The 12015-nt window shown below is 34.1% G+C and overlaps 1 protein-coding gene across 5 annotated transcripts in view; it reads left to right on the forward strand.

Annotated features, from left to right (window-relative positions):
• MBD5 (methyl-CpG binding domain protein 5) overlaps positions 1-12015 on the forward strand; it is a 449013-nt gene that overhangs the window by 174374 nt on the left and 262624 nt on the right. For all 5 annotated transcript variants that reach the window (XM_045479727.1, XM_045479733.1, XM_045479728.1 and 2 more), the window contains exon 2: positions 3208-3301. The gene's annotated coding sequence lies outside the window, so the exon portion shown is untranslated. The remainder of the gene's footprint in view (positions 1-3207; positions 3302-12015) is intronic.

The raw sequence follows: 12015 nt of genomic DNA on the forward strand, positions 1-12015 counted from the left end.
GAGAGAGAGAGCAGGGAAAGAGAGAGAGAATACAGAGCCCAGCACAGGGCTCGAACCCACAAACCATGAGATTATGACCTGAGCCAAAACCAAGATTCCATTGCTCAACTGACTGAGCCACCCACGTGCCTCTCCTTCTTAATACTTAAAAACAAACAAACAAACAAACAAAAAACCCTAGGCCCCAGCACCACACCATACCAGTTAAATAAGAATATCTAAGAAATATACCAAGTCTCAGTATAGTTAAAAGTGTCCCGAATATTTTTTTAATGTTTATTTTTGAGAGAGAGAGACAGAGCACAAGTTGGGGAGGGGCAGATAGAGAGGGAGATACAGAATCTGAAGAAGGCTCCAGGCTCTGAACTGTCAGCACAGAGCCCAACGTGGGGCTCAAACTCACAAGCCCTGAAATCTTGATCTGAGACCATGACCCGAGCCAAAGTCAGATGTTTAACCGACTAAGCCACCCAAGCACCCACCCCCCAAGTATTTTTAATGTGCAGCTGTAACTAAGAAACTACTCTAATGAGAGATCTACAGCAATGAGCAAAAGGATCATGTAAGTGAATCCAAAAACTATCGATGTTTGGCTTGGGAATCCATAATACTCAAAATCACATATTCGTATGGCATTATATCCTTCAAATCCTTGTTTCCCTAACTGCTTGTCTTAGGCTTGTTTTTTAAAAAAAAACTCAAAGAGAGAATAAAATTCTTCTGTGTGTGTTTATGTGTGGCCATTTTTTTATTTAAGTATAATTGACATATAATTCATTAGTTTCATGTGTACAACATAGAGATTCCACATTTGTATACATTGCAATCACTACAATACATCTAGCTACTATCTGTTACCATACAAAGTTAATACAATATTATTGACTACATTCTCTGTGCTGTACATTACATTCTCAAGGCTTATTTTTTTTCTTTTCAAATTTTTATTTAAATTCTAGTTACTTAACATATAGTGTAATATTGTTTTCAGGAGTAGAATTTAATTTCATCACTAACATATAACACCCAGTGCTCAACACAAGTTCCCTCCTTAATACCCATCATCCATTTAGCCCATCTCCCTGCCACATCCTTCCATCAACCCTCATTTTGTTCTCTATCATAAAGTCTCTTATAGTTTATTTCCCTCTCTCTTTCTCCCCCTCTTCTTACATGTTCATCTGTTTTATTTCTTAAATTCCACATGAGTGAAATCATATGGTATTTGTCTTTCTCTGCCTGACTTATTTCGCTTAGCATAGTACACTGTAGCTCAGACTCTTCATTGCAAATGGCAGGATTTCATTCCTTTTGATGGCTGAGTAATATTCCATTACATACATATGTAACACATCTCTTTTTCTATGTTGCATTTATTTTTTGAGAGAGAGCATGAACCAGGGAGGTGTAGAGAGAAAGGGGTACAGAGGATCCGAGGCAGGCTTTGTGTTGACGGGCTGACAGCAGCAAACCCAATGCAGGGTTTGAACCCATGAACCTTGAGATCATGACCTGAGCCAAAGTTGGATAATCAACTGACCACTCAGATGCCCCATATACCACATCTTCTTTATCCATTCTTCAGTCGATAGGCATTTGGTTCTTCCATATCTTGGCTATTGTTGATAATGCTGCTATAAACATCGGGGTAAATGTACCCCAATGAATCTGTATTTTTGTATCTTTTGGATAAATATCTAGGAGTGCATTTGCTGGATTGTAGGTAGTTCTATTTTTAACTTTTTGAGGAAACTCCATACTGTTTTCCAGACTGGCTGCTCCAGTTTGCATTCCCACCAACAGTGCAAGAAGGTTCCCCTTTCTCCATATCCTCACCAACATCTGTTTCTTGTGATGTTAATTTTAGCCATTCTGACTAGTGTGAGGTGGTATCTCATTGCGGTTTTGATTTGTATTTCCCTGGAGATGAGTGATGTTGATCATCTGTTCATTTGTCTGTTAGCCATATGGATGTTTTCAAAAGTATTGATTCATGTCCTCTGCCCATTTCTTCGCTGGATTATTTGTTTTGTGAGTGTTTAGTTTAATAAGTTCTTTATACATTTTGGATACTAACCCTTTATCAGATATGTCATTTGGAAATATCTTCCATTCTGTAGGCTGCCTTTTAGTTTTACTGATTGTTTCCTTCACTGTGCAGAAGCTTTTTATCTTCTTAAAAAAATGTTTATTTATTTATTTTTGAGAAAGAGACAGAGAGAGAGAGGATGGGAGAGGGCCAGAGAGAGAGAATCCCAAGCAGGCTCTATGCTGGCAGCTCAGTGTGGGGCTTGATCTCACGAATTGTGAGATCATGAACGGAACCAAAATCAAGTCAGATGCTCAGCCCCTGAGCCACCAGGCTCCCTGAGAAGTTTTTTTTTATCTTGATGAAGTCCCAATAGTTCATTTTCGCTTTTGTGTCCCTTTCCTCTGAAGACATTTCTGGTAAGAAGTTGCTATGGCTAAAGTCAAAGAGGTTTCTGCCTATGTTCTCTAGGATTTGATGGTTTCCTGTCTCAAATTCAGGTCTTTCATCCATTCTGAATTTATTTTTGTGTATCATGTAAGAAAGTGGTCCAGTTTCATTCCAAAATCATATCATATTCTTTTAGGAAAGAACATTTTGTTTAGATAATCCTAATTCTCAATTAGTGGCAATTTCTCTTAAAAGATCTCTGAAAGCTTCCTTAGGTTGGTGTTTATAAAGTACTGATTGGGCAGTTTAAGTAATATTGACCTTTTTTATGAGGATGATATTTAACTAGTTGATCTCTTTGATTTTGGCATTTATAAGCAACTCAGATATAATCAAGAATATATTTTTGTGATCCATTTGAGCAAGGAAAATATTTCCTGGGGTAGGGCTATGTTCATGTAGAACCTCAGAATCAATGTATTTAAAATTATATTTCTTAAAAATGCTCATAGAAACTTGGTAGCCAGATAAAATTAGGACAATGGAAAGCAGTAAATTTTCTGGCATGAATCAAAATATATGTTCCACAATATTTTCTGATTCTTCTAAATGGAAAAATCTCATTATTACTGGTGTTTATTTATATAAAATATGTCCTGTGATATATGCCTCCCCTTGTCCAAACTTAATAAAATCATAAAGAATAATTTTTACATCCGCTTATATGTTTAAAATAAACAATATTTATAACCACAAATTCATGATATTTTCTTTTGTTTCTTTTTTAGATGCTTATTGAGGATGCCAGTTTCTGCATATGGGAAGTAGATATTGAAGGTTATATGGTTTACAGACAAGATCTTTAAAATATAGATACTCAAGGTAAGTAATAGATACAACCTCATAAATCATCTCATTTAAATGGTTAGGGTTTCAGACTGTACTTTGACTTGCTAAACTTGTTTTATCACTAGCCCTATCTAAGCGACTTCAAAACCATATTCGTTCATATTCAGACACAAGGTGTTATGCCCTAACACTATCATGACAGGAAGTGTCATATGTCATTTATAATAGGAAGTGGATAAAATTGATATATTATTATGGAAGTGTGCAAACCAATTAAGAAGAATGGAGAAGAAATGAAGTGGCTTCCATTAAATCTGTGGGCTCAACTCAGTAGTGTTTAATTTGGAAGATTAAACAAAAACTGCTATTCACTGCACTTTCTTCTGAATACCATATTCATTAATCAGTTCTTTAACTACATTAGGAACATGTTCTTTAACCACTCCAAAAAACTCTGTCATACTTTCAAATACTCAGAGTGTTACCTCTGAATACCAAATCTCTTTTCACTATTTCTTGAGTCCCCAAAGATTTGTCTTTACCTACCATATCCTTTCAGTTAGCATGTTCTGTCCATGCCTCCCATGACTGCTTACATGTTCACATTATTAAGTATATTTCTGAATATATTTTGATACAGTTTTCAGTGAGATATGAGGAGCACAAAATGTTAAAAAAGAAAAAAGTATTTTAAATAATGTTTCATGCCAGGCAGTTACCATGTAACCTTAGAGACTATGTGACCAGTAAATGGGACATTTTTGTTCAGCTCTAGAATCCTCTCTAAGTGGAAATAAGAGACTGTAAAATCTAATTTTATTGTATCTTCAGAAGAAATAAATATGGATTTTGAAAAGTCCTAATTTTTAAATATCAGCACAAAATTTTGCCTGTGAAAAAAATCTCCTTTGCCAAATGTGTGAACGAAATAAAACAGTTTACAGCCTCTGCTGTGGAAATTTTTTCCCTTTGTTCTGTTTTTCTTTATTCTTTTAGAGTGCAACTACTTTAGAGTCTATTTTTTCCCCTTAATTTGTGGGTAGCAGCTTATTGATTTTGCTAGTTTTTTGTGATGAATATTATTATCAGAAATGACTTATCTTGAAAATATAAATGACATTACTTACTTCTAATTCATTTCTATAGTTAACATATGGTGAGTTGGTTCCTTGGAACAGCTATTCAATTGTTTTCTGAATTATAATAATTAGACAATTATTTTTATAGTTCCTCCATCTCCACAGTCTTAAACCAGATCCTCTCAATTAAAGAAAAAAATAATGAGTCTTTTTTTTTTTTTTAAAGGAACTTTTGCATAAGAATAGAGCTAAACATGCTCCTCAGTTTATTGCACGCTGTAATCATTGGTCCATGCAAAGCACTTATTTTATTTGTTTATACATATTCTTTTATTTTCATTTCCAGTCCCATGCTTCTGACCTTGACCCATAGGAAACCATTCTGACAGTCATTATAATAACTACTGCACCATTCTCTTTTGTTTATATGTATTTTCATAATGCATTGTTTTTATATACATGTATTTTTAAATATTTTAAATAGAAAATTTAAAATAAATTGAAAAAAAAAGAAAAGAGAATATGTTATGAATCTTCATGGGCCCATCTCTCAGTTTCAGCAGTTATCTCATGTTTGGGCTTGGGTTAATTATATCTCTACCCTGCCACCTGCCCCATTTTATGTGTATGAAATTTTATTATGCGTAGATGGTATTGTGCTATGTATTTCATTTTCTTCCTACTATTTTATTTTAATTAACCTTAAGTGTTTATCATTTACTTATATTGTCATGTTTACATCTCTTCTAACTGCTGCATAGTATTCCATCGTTTGTAGCTACCATGTTTTAACTACTTGTATTTCCCAGTGATTGCCATCCAGACTTTTGTCACAACAAACACTGCTATAATGAACATTATCACTCTTGCTTTATCGTGGACTTTGCAAGGATTTCTTTGGGATATATATGCAGGAGCACAATTGCTGGGTAATAGGATACATGTTTATACTTAACTTGACCAAGTTCTGCCAGTTGAGCTACCAAATAAAATACTTTGGTCCACACTTTCACCAGCAGTAACCTTCTCAGTCAGTCCTGCCAACCTTGACATTATCTAGCTTGCTAATATTTTGTGCTAATATTATGTGCATAATTTTATAGCTTATTATTTTAATTTTAATTCCTCTTATCAATAATGAGTTTGAGTACTGCTTCATATTTTTATTGGCCTTTTGGCTTCTCTTTTCTGAACTTGTTTGTTCACACTCTTTATTTTTCATATGGGTTCTTTTGACTAATGTTCTTTAAGAGTTTGTCATAGGTATTCTAGGTATTCATTTCCTATTAGTTTTAAATATTAAAAAATATCTGCATCCCATTTTTTTCAATTTTTTAATCTTGTGCTTGATATTCTTTGAGTAAACATCAATATTTTAAAACTTGATTAAAATATTTTCTGGATGTATATCATTTGTGTACAGAAATGCTACTGATTTTTTGAAAATTGATACAAGTTCTAATAACGTTGCTGAACTCTCTTATTCTTAATAGATTGTTCTGTTGTCTAGAAAAATGATCATATATCAGTTCCAAAAGTGATAGTTTTCTCTCTACCCTTCCCATCCTCATACTTTTACTTTTCTCTTCTTTCGAATACCTTTGATCAATTCCTCTGGAACTAAACAGTAGTAGTGACAGTGGGCATCCTTATCTTATGCCCAGTCTTAAAGAGGATGCATCTAGTTTCTCACTTTTCACTGACGTATAATGCTTACTGAAGGTTTTTAACATACAACCTTTACTAAATTATGAAAGTTCTTCTATTTCTAGCTTTGTATGCATAAATAGCTATTGAACCCTATAAAATGCTTTTTATGCATCTTCGAAACAATCACATGACATTTATCCTTTGGTATATTAACGTTGTGAATTATATGAATAGAATTTCTAATGTGAAACCATCCCTGTGTTTCTAGTGATCATGGTGTTTTATTTTTAATGTTATTTTATTTGGTTAGCAAATATTATATTTAGGATTTTAGAATCTACATTCCTAAATGAAGTGTGCTGTAATTGTTTTCTCTTTATTTTCCTTGCCTGACTTTGCAATTAAGATGACACCAGCCTAATAAAATAAGATGGACAGCTTTTACTCTTTTTCTATTTTCTGGAACAACTTTACAAGATATGAATTTACTGTTTCTTTAATGTTTGTTAAAACTCATAATGTTTAACTCATGTTAAAACTCATGGAGTGCCTGGCTGGCTTCATTGGTAGAGCATGCAACTTTTGAACTTGGGGTTATGAGTTTGAGCCCCATGTTGAGTGTAGAGATTACTTAAAAATAAAATCTTTAAAAAAAAAACCTATCTGGTTCTGAGGATTTTTGTGAGACTTCTATGAATGCTATTTATGTCTTTAAATACTTTTTGATCTATTCAAGTTTTTTCCTCCCTTCTTCCAGTCTTCTCCCAAGGTACTGATGACACCTGACGGTCTCCCCACCTGCAGACATAGTCCAGACTCACTTTCATAGGATACACCTAGACAGCCTCAGTCTCCACATCTAACTGAGCCATATGATAATGGTCACCCCCCTTTTGAACTTATTAGAGCTTCAGTTTTTAACCCTGATCAATGGGCTCTGATCTGCCCAGTCTTGCTTCACTAAAACTCCCATTGCCACATACCTAAATTAATCCTATTGTCCATTAGTTTTCTACTCTACCACAAACAGAAAGTTTGGTTAGTGATACCCTGAATTGAGTTCCTTCTATCCCCTACTAAAGTTGTTGCCATACTCTGGTTACATGTGTCAAGGTTATATAAATGGTAAATATTCTGCCAAAAAAATATGTGAGGTATATAAGTTCAGGGTAGGCATGTGTTGGGAAAAAATCAGCAGTCATCTGGTCTAATGTCCTTTATAGTATGTACCAAATGGTAGTTAACTCTAGAAGATACTCGCTTTATCCCCAGAATTTGAAACTTCATAATAACCGTGTATTATTAAAAGAAAAATTAAAGTTATTTCTACTTACAAAAGGAAGAAGTAGAGATTATAAGCAAGAATTTCATATACCCACTAACAACAAAACAAACTTTCAATAAAAATATATTAGTTATCATAATTTTTTGATACATTTAAGTGTTTCTACCATCTTATTTCAGTTTTTTTCCACACACTTTGTGTATCTTTTTAATTTTTTCTTACTTAAAAGTGTAGTATTTATATATCTTCCCTAAAAAAGATTCTTGTACATTCTGACATCCTGTTGTCTCTCTCACCTTCCCCAACTGCATCATGTTGCTACTATGTACTTTAAACAACAAAATATTGCAGTCAATTTTTCTCTTTCTTTGCTGCTATTTTTAAAGACAACAAACTTTACCAAGGTACTTTATCAGCATTACTTTGTACATCATCTTTTTAATAAGTGTAGGGTTCTTTTTTCTCTTTTTCCCTTTAAAAATTTTTAAATTTTAATTCCAGTACAGTTAACATATAGTGTTATATTGTTTTCATGTGTACAATATAGTAATTCAGCAATTCTGTACATTACTCAGTGCTCATCACAATAAGTGTACTCTTAAATACAATAATAATAATAAGTGTACCCTTCACCTGTTTCACCCATCCACCCCACCTACCTCCCCATCTGGTAGTCATCAGTTTGTTCTCTATACTTAAAAATCTGTTTTTTGGTTTCTTTCTTTTTTTATTTGTTTCTTAAAATTGCACATATGAGTGAAATCATATGGTATATGTCTTTGACTGACTTACTGCAGTTAGCATTATACTCTTTAGATCCATCTATGTTGTTGCAAATGCCCAGACTTCATTCTTTTTTATGATTCAATAATATTCTATTGTGTTTATTCACCATATTTTCTTTATCCATTAACCTATATCTTAGCTGCTTCCATATCTTAGCTTGGGCTGCTTCCATATCTTAGCTATTGTAAATAATGCTGCATTAAGCATAGGAGTGCATATGTCTTTTCAAGTTAGTGTTTTCATATTCTTAGGCTAAATACCCAGTAGTGGAATTACTGGATGATATGGTATATAATTCTATTTTTAATTTTTTAAGGGATCTTCATACTGTTTTCCACAGAGGCTGCACCCCAGTTTGCATTTCCACCAACAGTGCAAAAGTATTCCTTTTTTTCCATATCCTCACCAACATTTGTTGTTTCTTGTTTTTTTTAATTTTAGCCATCACGACAAGTGTGGGGTGATATCTTATTATAGTTTTGGTTTGCATTTCCCTGATGTTTAGAGAAGTTGAATATCTTTTCCTGTGTCTGTTGGCCATCTATATGTCTTCTTGGGAGATATGTCTGATCATGTTATGCCCATTTTTCAATTGGATTATTTGTTTTTTGGGTGTTGAGTTGTATCAGTTCCTTATATATTTGAGATACTAATTCTTTATTGGATATGTCATATGCAAATATCTTCTTCCATTCAGTAGGCTACCTTTTTCTTTTGTTGACTGTTTCCTTCATTGTGCAGAAGCTTTTTATTTTGATATAGTTGCAATACCGTATTTTTGCTTTTGTTACCCTTGCCATAGGAGACATATCTAGAAAAATGTTGCTATGGCCAATGTCAGAGAAATTACTGCCTGTCCTCTCTTGTAGGATTTTTGTAGTTTCAGGTATCACATTTAGGTGTTTAATCCATTTTGAGTTTATTTTTGTGTATGGTGTACGAAATTGGTCCAGTCTTATTCTTTTGCACATAGCTGTCCAGATTCCCAACACTATTTGTTGAAGAACCTCTTTTTCCCATTTCATATTCTTGCCTCCTTTGACTAAGATTAATTGACCATATAATTGTTTTTATTTCTGGGCTCTCTATTCTGTTCCATTGATCTATGTGTCTGTTTTGGTGACAGTACGCTGTGTGGATTACTACAGCTTTGTAGTATATCTTGAAATCTAGGATTGTGATTCCTCCAGTTTTGTTCTTTTTCTTAAAAAAATTTTTTTTAATGTTTATTTATTTTTGAGAGAGAGAGAGAGACAGAGCATGAGCTGGGGAGAAGCAGAGAGAGAGGGAGACACAGAATCTGAAGCAGGCTCCAGGCTCTGAGCTGTCACCACAGACCCTGACACGGGGCTCAAACCCACAAACCATGAGATCATGACCTGAGCCGAAGTTGGACACTTAACCGACTGAGCCACCCAGACGCCCCCAGTTTTGTTCTTTTTCAAAGTTGCTTTGGCTATTTGGGGTCTTTTGTGCTTCCATACAAATTTAGGATTGTTTGTTCTAGTTCTGTGAGAAATGCTGTTGGTATTTTGATAGGGGTTGCATTAAATCTGTAGGTTGCTTTCGGTAGTATACATATTTAACAGTGTTGTCCTTCTGATTCATTAGCATTGAATATCTTTCCATTTGCTTGTGTCATCTTCAGTTTCTTTCATCGGTATTTTATAGTTCTCAGAGAACAGATTTTTCACCTACTTGGTTAAGTATTATTCTTGGGTTTTTATTTTTTGATGTAATTATATATGAGATTGTTTTCTTAATTTCTCTTTCTACTGCTTCATTATTAGTGTATAGAAATGCAATGGATTTCTGTATGTTGATTTTGTATCCTGTGACCTTACTAAATTCACTTATCAGTTCTAGTAGTTTTTCTATATATAATGTCATGTATCTGCAAATAGTGAAAGTTCTACTTCTTCCTTACCAATTTGGATGCCTTTTATTTTTTTGTTTTCTGATTCCTGTGGCTAGAACTTCCAGTACTATATTGAATAAAAGTGATAAGAGTGGACATCCTTGTCTTGTTCCTGAGCTTAGGGGAAAAGCTCTCCATTTTTTGCCATTGAGTATGATGTTAGCTGTGGGCTTTTCATGTATGGCCTTTATTATGTTGAGCTATGTTCCCTCTAAACGTGCTTTGTGGACAGTTTTTGTCATGAATGGATGTTGTACTTTGTCCAATTCTTTTTCTGCATCTATTGAAATGATTGTATGATTTTTAATCCTTTCTCTTATAGATTATTTTATACATCTTTTAAAGACATTCTTCATTTCTCTTTCTTTTTTTTATTTTTATTTTTATTTTTGAGAAAGAGAGAGAATGTGTGTGAGAAAGGTGGACAAAGGATCTGAAGCAGGCTCTGTGCTGACAGCAGAGAGCTGATGCAGGGCTGGAACTCAGGAACACTGAGACTATGACCCAAGCTGAAGTTGGACGCCTAACTGACTAAGCCATCCAGGCACCCTGCTTCTCTTTCTATTTGAGTATTTAATCAACAACTGTTTTATGAGGCCTTATATACTTGAAAACATATTATCATAACCTCATATTTTAATGACTACATAGCTATATATCCAACTCTAGATTTTATGTTTCCTTCAATACTTTGAAAATCCATGGTCTCTTGTTACCTTCATCATTTCTAATTTTTTTCTCCACATCTCTGTTATTCAGATAGTAGTGACAAGCCCTTTGTCTTTCTTTTATATTTCTATTTCCTTGTTTTCCTTAGCATTGAAGATTTCCTGAAACTTGTCTTCAAATTCATTAATTCATTTGTTATTTTAATTCTACTTTTTATGAAATCTATGTTTCAGATTTTATAGTTTTCGTACCTCATAGTTCTGCTTGCTTCTTTGTTTTCTTATTCTTGTTACATATTGCTAATATGTTCCTTTATGTCTTTTGGGATGTTTATTAGACTATTTTTAAATCTTGGGCCATTAGCTCTAACATTGTAGCTTTTCTTAGAATCTTTATGCCAATTTTATTTTCTTTGGAAATAGTGCTTCTTGCAATGTCTTGATATTTGGTTTTGTAGGACGATTTCCCTCTGGATTGACTATTGTATCTGGCATTACATATAGGGAGAGGCCAGCACTCAGTCCATGTCATTCTCGGTGAGCTCAGAGGATGGGAGGTAGGTAGGAAAGCCCCAAGCCACCGATAAAATCACAATTAATAATTTATCAAATCAACAAAGTGATACCTGAAGTCTGTACTTCAACATTTCCCCTCATTCCCCCATCCCACCAGAAAGAAGCAGCAACCAAAACTGATGATTGTTTTTCACCAGCTCTCTGATTTGGTACAAAAGAATAGGGACATGACTGCCCAATGTCCCCTCATGTTTTCTCAGCTGTTTATAAGTACTCTGTTTACTCCTGAAGGCATTTCTATAGTAGTCTGAGCCCCTGCAGATATGGGAACAGTCAGTTTTTGTCTCAAGGCAATGAGAGGAAAGAATCCAAAACAGAGCTCCATTAGTTTACTTCCTATTTTGTCTTCCCACAGCCTATAAGCCTCCTCTTATCTAGAACCTCAGGTTCCATGGCCCAAGCACATTTTCAAGTTCAAAATGGTACTCTATACCACCTTGCCTTTTTGAGGAGTTTTCAAGTTTTCTTATTCTTGACTTTTCCTGTCTATAATTTCTACTGGAGCTGATGCTTAGAGAGAGATCCAATAGTTGTTCTAGTCAACATCTTGGTATTATCATCCTGGAATAAACTCTAACAGAAGAAGAAACTCTAACAAAAGCTTTACCTATGTGTGTACCTTTTGACCCAGGGATCATATTTCTAGAAATTTCTTGTAAGTATATTATCAAGATGTTTGATGTTTGAAAACAATTAAAATGCCCAACAATAGGAGTTAATTAAATAAACCTATATTGATAGAATAAACTTTTCTGAGATAACTAATTTTTTGCTACTCATTTTTG

This window comes from Leopardus geoffroyi, chromosome C1 (genome assembly GCF_018350155.1).
Source record: "Leopardus geoffroyi isolate Oge1 chromosome C1, O.geoffroyi_Oge1_pat1.0, whole genome shotgun sequence".
NCBI lineage: Eukaryota > Metazoa > Chordata > Mammalia > Carnivora > Felidae > Leopardus > Leopardus geoffroyi.